General features: G+C 52.9%; 3 non-coding genes across 3 annotated transcripts in view; all 3 read right to left on the bottom strand.

Moving 5' to 3' along the window:
- The window catches only part of LOC126432079 (large subunit ribosomal RNA), a 4,222-nt gene extending 3,837 nt beyond the window's left edge, over positions 1–385 (bottom strand). Inside the window, exon 1 of the ribosomal RNA XR_007577864.1 lies at positions 1–385. This exon is cut by the window's left edge and continues 3,837 nt beyond it. This is a non-coding gene — a ribosomal RNA (large subunit ribosomal RNA).
- Positions 386–573: 188 nt separating this feature from the next.
- Positions 574–728, bottom strand: LOC126432052 (5.8S ribosomal RNA). The gene has a single exon (XR_007577840.1). It is a non-coding gene; the product is annotated as a 5.8S ribosomal RNA (ribosomal RNA).
- A 351-nt stretch (positions 729–1,079) lies between these two features.
- Positions 1,080–2,967, bottom strand: LOC126432074 (small subunit ribosomal RNA). Its single transcript, XR_007577860.1, has one exon. It is a non-coding gene; the product is annotated as a small subunit ribosomal RNA (ribosomal RNA).
- Positions 2,968–7,500: the final 4,533 nt, after the last annotated feature.

The following is a 7,500-nucleotide window of genomic DNA, read 5'->3' on the forward strand; positions in this document are numbered from 1 at the left end:
TTTCAACTTTCCCTCACGGTACTTGTTCGCTATCGGTCTCGTGGTCATATTTAGTCTCAGATGGAGTTTACCACCCACTTGGAGCTGCACTCTCAAGCAACCCGACTCGAAGGAGAGGTCCCGCCGACGCTCGCACCGGCCGCTACGGGCCTGGCACCCTCTACGGGCCGTGGCCTCATTCAAGTTGGACTTGGGCTCGGCGCGAGGCGTCGGGGTAGTGGACCCTCCCAAACACCACATGCCACGACAGGCGGCAGCCTGCGGGGTTCGGTGCTGGACTCTTCCCTGTTCGCTCGCCGCTACTGGGGGAATCCTTGTTAGTTTCTTTTCCTCCGCTTAGTAATATGCTTAAATTCAGCGGGTAGTCTCGCCTGCTCTGAGGTCGTTGTACGAGGTGTCGCACGCCACACCGCCAGCCGGCTGTGCACGCTACCGAGTAAGTACCGGTATGCGAACCCGCCAGGCGACGGGCGCGCATCGCACGTTTAAGGAGACGCGGCCGCCCCACAGGCGGCCACGACACTCCCAGGTCTGCGAAGCGGGGCAAACGCCGCGCGCTTCAGTATACGTAGCCGACCCTCAGCCAGACGTGGCCCGGGAACGGAATCCATGGACCGCAATGTGCGTTCGAAACGTCGATGTTCATGTGTCCTGCAGTTCACATGTCGACGCGCAATTTGCTGCGTTCTTCATCGACCCACGAGCCGAGTGATCCACCGTCCTGGGTGATCTTTTCGTAGTTTCCACTATCTCTTTCAAGACAGTTGCATAGGCGGGACTGAGGCGTGTGGCGGCCCCTGTTCCAGCGTTCAGTGTCCAACGGCCTCACGGCCGATGGGCGTCGTACGGCTCCACACCGGAGCGGACAGGCACTCGGGCGAAAGTCATTCAAAACCGGCGCCAGGCGCCAGGTGCCGCAGGCCAGCCGCTCCAGCGCTTCAGCGCTCGTACCACACAACATTGCCGTTAGTTTTGAGACGAACGCGTGGTTCCGCACGCGGCGCACAGCTACTGCGAGCCGTACAGGTAGCGTGTTGCGCGACACGACACGCACATCGAAAGACATGCAGTCTAGTCGGTAATGATCCTTCCGCAGGTTCACCTACGGAAACCTTGTTACGACTTTTACTTCCTCTAAATGATCAAGTTTGGTCATCTTTCCGGTAGCATCGGCAACGACAGAGTCAATGCCGCGTACCAGTCCGAAGACCTCACTAAATCATTCAATCGGTAGTAGCGACGGGCGGTGTGTACAAAGGGCAGGGACGTAATCAACGCGAGCTTATGACTCGCGCTTACTGGGAATTCCTCGTTCATGGGGAACAATTGCAAGCCCCAATCCCTAGCACGAAGGAGGTTCAGCGGGTTACCCCGACCTTTCGGCCTAGGAAGACACGCTGATTCCTTCAGTGTAGCGCGCGTGCGGCCCAGAACATCTAAGGGCATCACAGACCTGTTATTGCTCAATCTCGTGCGGCTAGAAGCCGCCTGTCCCTCTAAGAAGAAAAGTAATCGCTGACAGCACGAAGGATGTCACGCGACTAGTTAGCAGGCTAGAGTCTCGTTCGTTATCGGAATTAACCAGACAAATCGCTCCACCAACTAAGAACGGCCATGCACCACCACCCACCGAATCAAGAAAGAGCTATCAATCTGTCAATCCTTCCGGTGTCCGGGCCTGGTGAGGTTTCCCGTGTTGAGTCAAATTAAGCCGCAGGCTCCACTCCTGGTGGTGCCCTTCCGTCAATTCCTTTAAGTTTCAGCTTTGCAACCATACTTCCCCCGGAACCCAAAAGCTTTGGTTTCCCGGAGGCTGCCCGCCGAGTCATCGGAGGAACTGCGGCGGATCGCTGGCTGGCATCGTTTATGGTTAGAACTAGGGCGGTATCTGATCGCTCTTCGAACCTCTAACTTTCGTTCTTGATTAATGAAAACATACTTGGCAAATGCTTTATCCAAGAATTTCACCTCTAACGTCGCAATACGAATGCCCCCGCCTGTCCCTATTAATCATTACCTCGGGTTCCGAAAACCAACAAAATAGAACCGAGGTCCTATTCCATTATTCCATGCACACAGTATTCAGGCGGGCTTGCCTGCTTTAAGCACTCTAATTTGTTCAAAGTAAACGTGCCGGCCCACCGAGACACTCAATAAAGAGCACCCTGGTAGGATTTCAACGGGGTCCGCCTCGGGACGCACGAGCACGCACGAGGCGGTCGCACGCCTTCGGCTCGCCCCACCGGCAGGACGTCCCACGATACATGCCAGTTAAACACCGACGGGCGGTGAACCAACAGCGTGGGACACAAATCCAACTACGAGCTTTTTAACCGCAACAACTTTAATATACGCTATTGGAGCTGGAATTACCGCGGCTGCTGGCACCAGACTTGCCCTCCAATAGATACTCGTTAAAGGATTTAAAGTGTACTCATTCCGATTACGGGGCCTCGGATGAGTCCCGTATCGTTATTTTTCGTCACTACCTCCCCGTGCCGGGAGTGGGTAATTTGCGCGCCTGCTGCCTTCCTTGGATGTGGTAGCCGTTTCTCAGGCTCCCTCTCCGGAATCGAACCCTGATTCCCCGTTACCCGTTACAACCATGGTAGGCGCAGAACCTACCATCGACAGTTGATAAGGCAGACATTTGAAAGATGCGTCGCCGGTACGAGGACCGTGCGATCAGCCCTAAGTTATTCAGAGTCACCAAGGCAAACGGACCGGACGAGCCGACCGATTGGTTTTGATCTAATAAAAGCGTCCCTTCCATCTCTGGTCGGGACTCTGTTTGCATGTATTAGCTCTAGAATTACCACAGTTATCCAAGTAACGTGGGTACGATCTAAGGAACCATAACTGATTTAATGAGCCATTCGCGGTTTCACCTTAATGCGGCTTGTACTGAGACATGCATGGCTTAATCTTTGAGACAAGCATATGACTACTGGCAGGATCAACCAGGGAGCTGCGTCAACTAGAGCTGAGCAGCCGGCCGCCCGGGAGTGTGTCCCGGGGGCCCGCGCGAACACGCAAGCGTCCGCTCAATTATTCTGCAAACAGGAGGAGGCTGAGCTCCCCTGCACAACACACCTCGAAACCCTCTCAGGTCCCGGCGGCGCGCAGCGCCGTCCTAAGTACTTGGTCGGGTTCGAGAGAGGCGCAATCGCCCGGAGTTAGGCGAGTAGACGCTTTAGGTGCGACCACCCGTGCTCCCAACTGAGCTTGCCGCTGCCGACAGAGGCCCGGGAGCGTGCTGTCGTGGCATTGCCGGCGGGAGACAACACGCGCCACCTACGGTGACCGGCAGCTCCAACGCCAGCGCCACAGAAGGACAAAAGCCCTACTTGGGTGCCGAAGCGAACTCTCCCAGCACAGCGCACGCGCCAACACGTCCGCACAGCTGCGATACAAACCACCTGCGAGAACCGCTGGGGCGACCGAGCAGCAGACGGCGTCGCGGCGCCGAGCGCCGGGCGGCGGCGCATCCTCAGCGCACAAAGTCCTCAATCGGACCAGCACACTGCAGATGGCCACCGCGCTTCGCACCGGGCCCGCGAGGACCTACTTTGGCCGCAAGGCGCCGCGAGCAGGGGGCGCCGGCGCGCAGCTGCGCCGCCTGCCGCGTCCGTCGGCCGGCGCGCCTGCCACCGGCCGCCCCCACCAGCCGGCTGTAGCGCGTGCGCCCACGCACCGCGCTGCCAGCACGCCGGGCGGCCCCCCCTCACCGGCCGGGGACGGTCCCACCCAGCCACCGCCGCGTATCGCCTCACACCCAGATCCCCCTTTCACGTTCGTGGGCATGGTGGGTCCCCTTTCACGTTCGTGGGCATGGTGGGTATCCCTGAAACAACCGGTTAATAGCTCGACCGATCGTCGCCAACACTGATTCACCTCTAGCGAGAACAACCGCACCACAACGGGTTACCGGTTGTTCATTTGCGTAACGTCACCAGCAAACGTACACGTCCATCGCCATTTGCAACGAGTATTGCATGCCTGTGTCAGGTGTCACAACACACTACGTCTGCCCACATAGACGCAACAACATGTGCACGCCTAGAGAACACGTGGAAGGTAGACCCCGTACGTATGCGGTGTCCATTGCGCGAACGACTGTCAGCCCGCCTCTGCAGCATGTCGCAGATGTGGAACGCGGTGCAACATGCTATCACGGTGTGTGAGAAGAGACGACTACGTCCGAATACACGCTCCACTACATCAACAGACTGCTCATGCTGATCGCCATCCAGGGCGTCCGTTCCTCCCACACGTCTGTATGGCGTACCACACTGCAATCCAGCTCTTATAGGGAGACGACACGTAGCTGCGTGCACAATATTTGGACTGTATGGTCCGCCGTTGCTAGGCGCTGTCGTCATACGGTCACATGGGCCACGATGTATCATTCAGTACATACGGAGCAATGTGCAGTACAGTTTGTGGGTTTTGCGTACATCGGCGGACAGGTGACAGGCCGTACCACAACGTAGGCTGAGTACGTCGGCATGCGAAGGGCATTGAACATGCAAACTTCTCACCGACCAGCTTGCGAAGGCAGGGGGGAAGGGGGGGGGGCATGTACGTCCTGCTGCTATCCACACTACAGTGTATAGCAGGAGCATGTGGAAAGTCAGCAACACCTGCAAGGTGTTTAACATGACGCGATACACAGGGGACCGGGCAGTGCGAGTAGCGAACTATATTGCGAGGGTTGCGGTTAGGCAACACTACACTACTTTAACGGGTTGCATAACAATTACAGAGCAGGTTCAGCGACAACGTGCGTCAGGTTAAGGCGCAATATAGTTTAGGTTACGGCGCACTTTAGGTTAGGTTAAGGCACATTATAGGTTAGGTTAAGGCACAACATGGGTTACGTTAAGGCACAACATGGGTTACGTTAAGGCACAACATGGGTTACGTTAAGGCACAACATGGGTTAGGTTAAGGCACAACATGGGTTAGGTTAAGGCACAACATGGGTTAGGTTAAGGCACAACATGGGTTAGGTTAAGGCACAACATGGGTTAGGTTAAGGCACAACATGGGTTAGGTTAAGGCACAACATGGGTTAGGTTAAGGCACAACATGGGTTAGGTTAAGGCACAACATGGGTTAGGTTAAGGCACAACATGGGTTAGGTTAAGGCACAACATGGGTTAGGTTAAGGCACAACATGGGTTAGGTTAAGGCACAACATGGGTTAGGTTAAGGCACAACATGGGTTAGGTTAAGGCACAACATGGGTTAGGTTAAGGCACAACATGGGTTAGGTTAAGGCACAACATGGGTTAGGTTAAGGCACAACATGGGTTAGGTTAAGGCACAACATGGGTTAGGTTAAGGCACAACATGGGTTAGGTTAAGGCACAACATGGGTTAGGTTAAGGCACAACATGGGTTAGGTTAAGGCACAACATGGGTTAGGTTAAGGCACAACATGGGTTAGGTTAAGGCACAACATGGGTTAGGTTAAGGCACAACATGGGTTAGGTTAAGGCACAACATGGGTTAGGTTAAGGCACAACATGGGTTAGGTTAAGGCACAACATGGGTTAGGTTAAGGCACAACATGGGTTAGGTTAAGGCACAACATGGGTTAGGTTAAGGCACAACATGGGTTAGGTTAAGGCACAACATGGGTTAGGTTAAGGCACAACATGGGTTAGGTTAAGGCACAACATGGGTTAGGTTAAGGCACAACATGGGTTAGGTTAAGGCACACCATGGGTTAGGTTAAGGCACACCATGGGTTAGGTTAAGGCACAACATGGGTTAGGTTAAGGCACAACATGGGTTAGGTTAAGGCACAACATGGGTTAGGTTAAGGCACAACATGGGTTAGGTTAAGGCACAACATGGGTTAGGTTAAGGCACAACGTAGGTTAGGTTAAGGCACAACGTGGGTTAGGTTAAGGCACAACGTGGGTTAGGTTAAGGCACAACGTGGGTTAGGTTAAGGCACAACGTGGGTTAGGTTAAGGCACAACGTGGGTTAGGTTAAGGCACAACATGGGTTAGGTTAAGGCACACCATGGGTTAGGTTAAGGCACAACATGGGTTAGGTTAAGGCACAACATGGGTTAGGTTAAGGCACAACATGGGTTAGGTTAAGGCACAACATGGGTTAGGTTAAGGCACAACATGGGTTAGGTTAAGGCACAACATGGGTTAGGTTAAGGCACAACATGGGTTAGGTTAAGGCACAACGTAGGTTAGGTTAAGGCACAACGTGGGTTAGGTTAAGGCACAACATGGGTTAGGTTAAGGCACAACATGGGTTAGGTTAAGGCACAACATGGGTTAGGTTAAGGCACAACATGGGTTAGGTTAAGGCACAACATGGGTTAGGTTAAGGCACAACATGGGTTAGGTTACGGCACAACATGGGTTACGTTACGGCACAACATGGGTTACGTTACGGCACAACATGGGTTACGTTACGGCACAACATGGGTTACGTTACGGCACAACATGGGTTACGTTACGGCACAACATGGGTTACGTTACGGCACAACATGGGTTACGTTACGGCACAAATTAGGTTAGGTTACGGCACAAATTAGGTTAGGTTAAGGCACAAATTAGGTTAGGTTAAGGCACAAATTAGGTTAGGTTAAGGCACAAATTAGGTTAGGTTAAGGCACAAATTAGGTTAGGTTAAGGCACAAATTAGGTTAGGTTAAGGCACAAATTAGGTTAGGTTAAGGCACAAATTAGGTTAGGTTAAGGCACGATATAGGTTAGGTTAAGGCACGATATAGGTTAGGTTAAGGCACGATATAGGTTAGGTTAAGGCACGATATAGGTTAGGTTAAGGCACGATATAGGTTAGGTTAAGGCACGATATAGGTTAGGTTAAGGCACGATATAGGTTAGGTTAAGGCACGATATAGGTTAGGTTAAGGTACGATATAGGTTAGGTTAAGGTACGATATAGGTTAGGTTAAGGTACGATATAGGTTAGGTTAAGGTACGATATAGGTTAGGTTAAGGTACGATATAGGTTAGGTTAAGGTACGATATAGGTTAGGTTAAGGTACGATATAGGTTAGGTTAAGGTACGATATAGGTTAGGTTAAGGTACGATATAGGTTAGGTTAAGGTACGATATAGCGTAGGTTCAGATACACATTGTTGTAGGGAAAGGTGTATTGGGGGGGGGGGCGGCAGGTTCGTTGATAGTGATTATCGTAATTGGATGCCTGCGGTATTATCCGATTTGTCACGTCAGGATGCACTTTTGGCTCATGACAGGCGGCGCTCCGATTCCATGGTTGTGGCAGATCTGTGTCTTTCATTCCTGCCATTGTTTGTGTGCTGTGACAGGAGGCAGTATTGTGATGTTGGGTGCACCACTGTGTAGGACATGTGTGGGTGTTCGTGGCTTAGCTGAGCAATGTGCGGATGTCGGAAGGGTGGGATATTGTGTTTTCTGGGTGGACCTCCCGGTCTGGTAATGATAGTGTGGATTGTGTCATGTGGCGGAGAGGATGC

The sequence above is a fragment of the Schistocerca serialis genome, unplaced genomic scaffold (genome assembly GCF_023864345.2).
Source record: "Schistocerca serialis cubense isolate TAMUIC-IGC-003099 unplaced genomic scaffold, iqSchSeri2.2 HiC_scaffold_1121, whole genome shotgun sequence".
Taxonomy (NCBI): Eukaryota; Metazoa; Arthropoda; class Insecta; order Orthoptera; family Acrididae; genus Schistocerca; species Schistocerca serialis.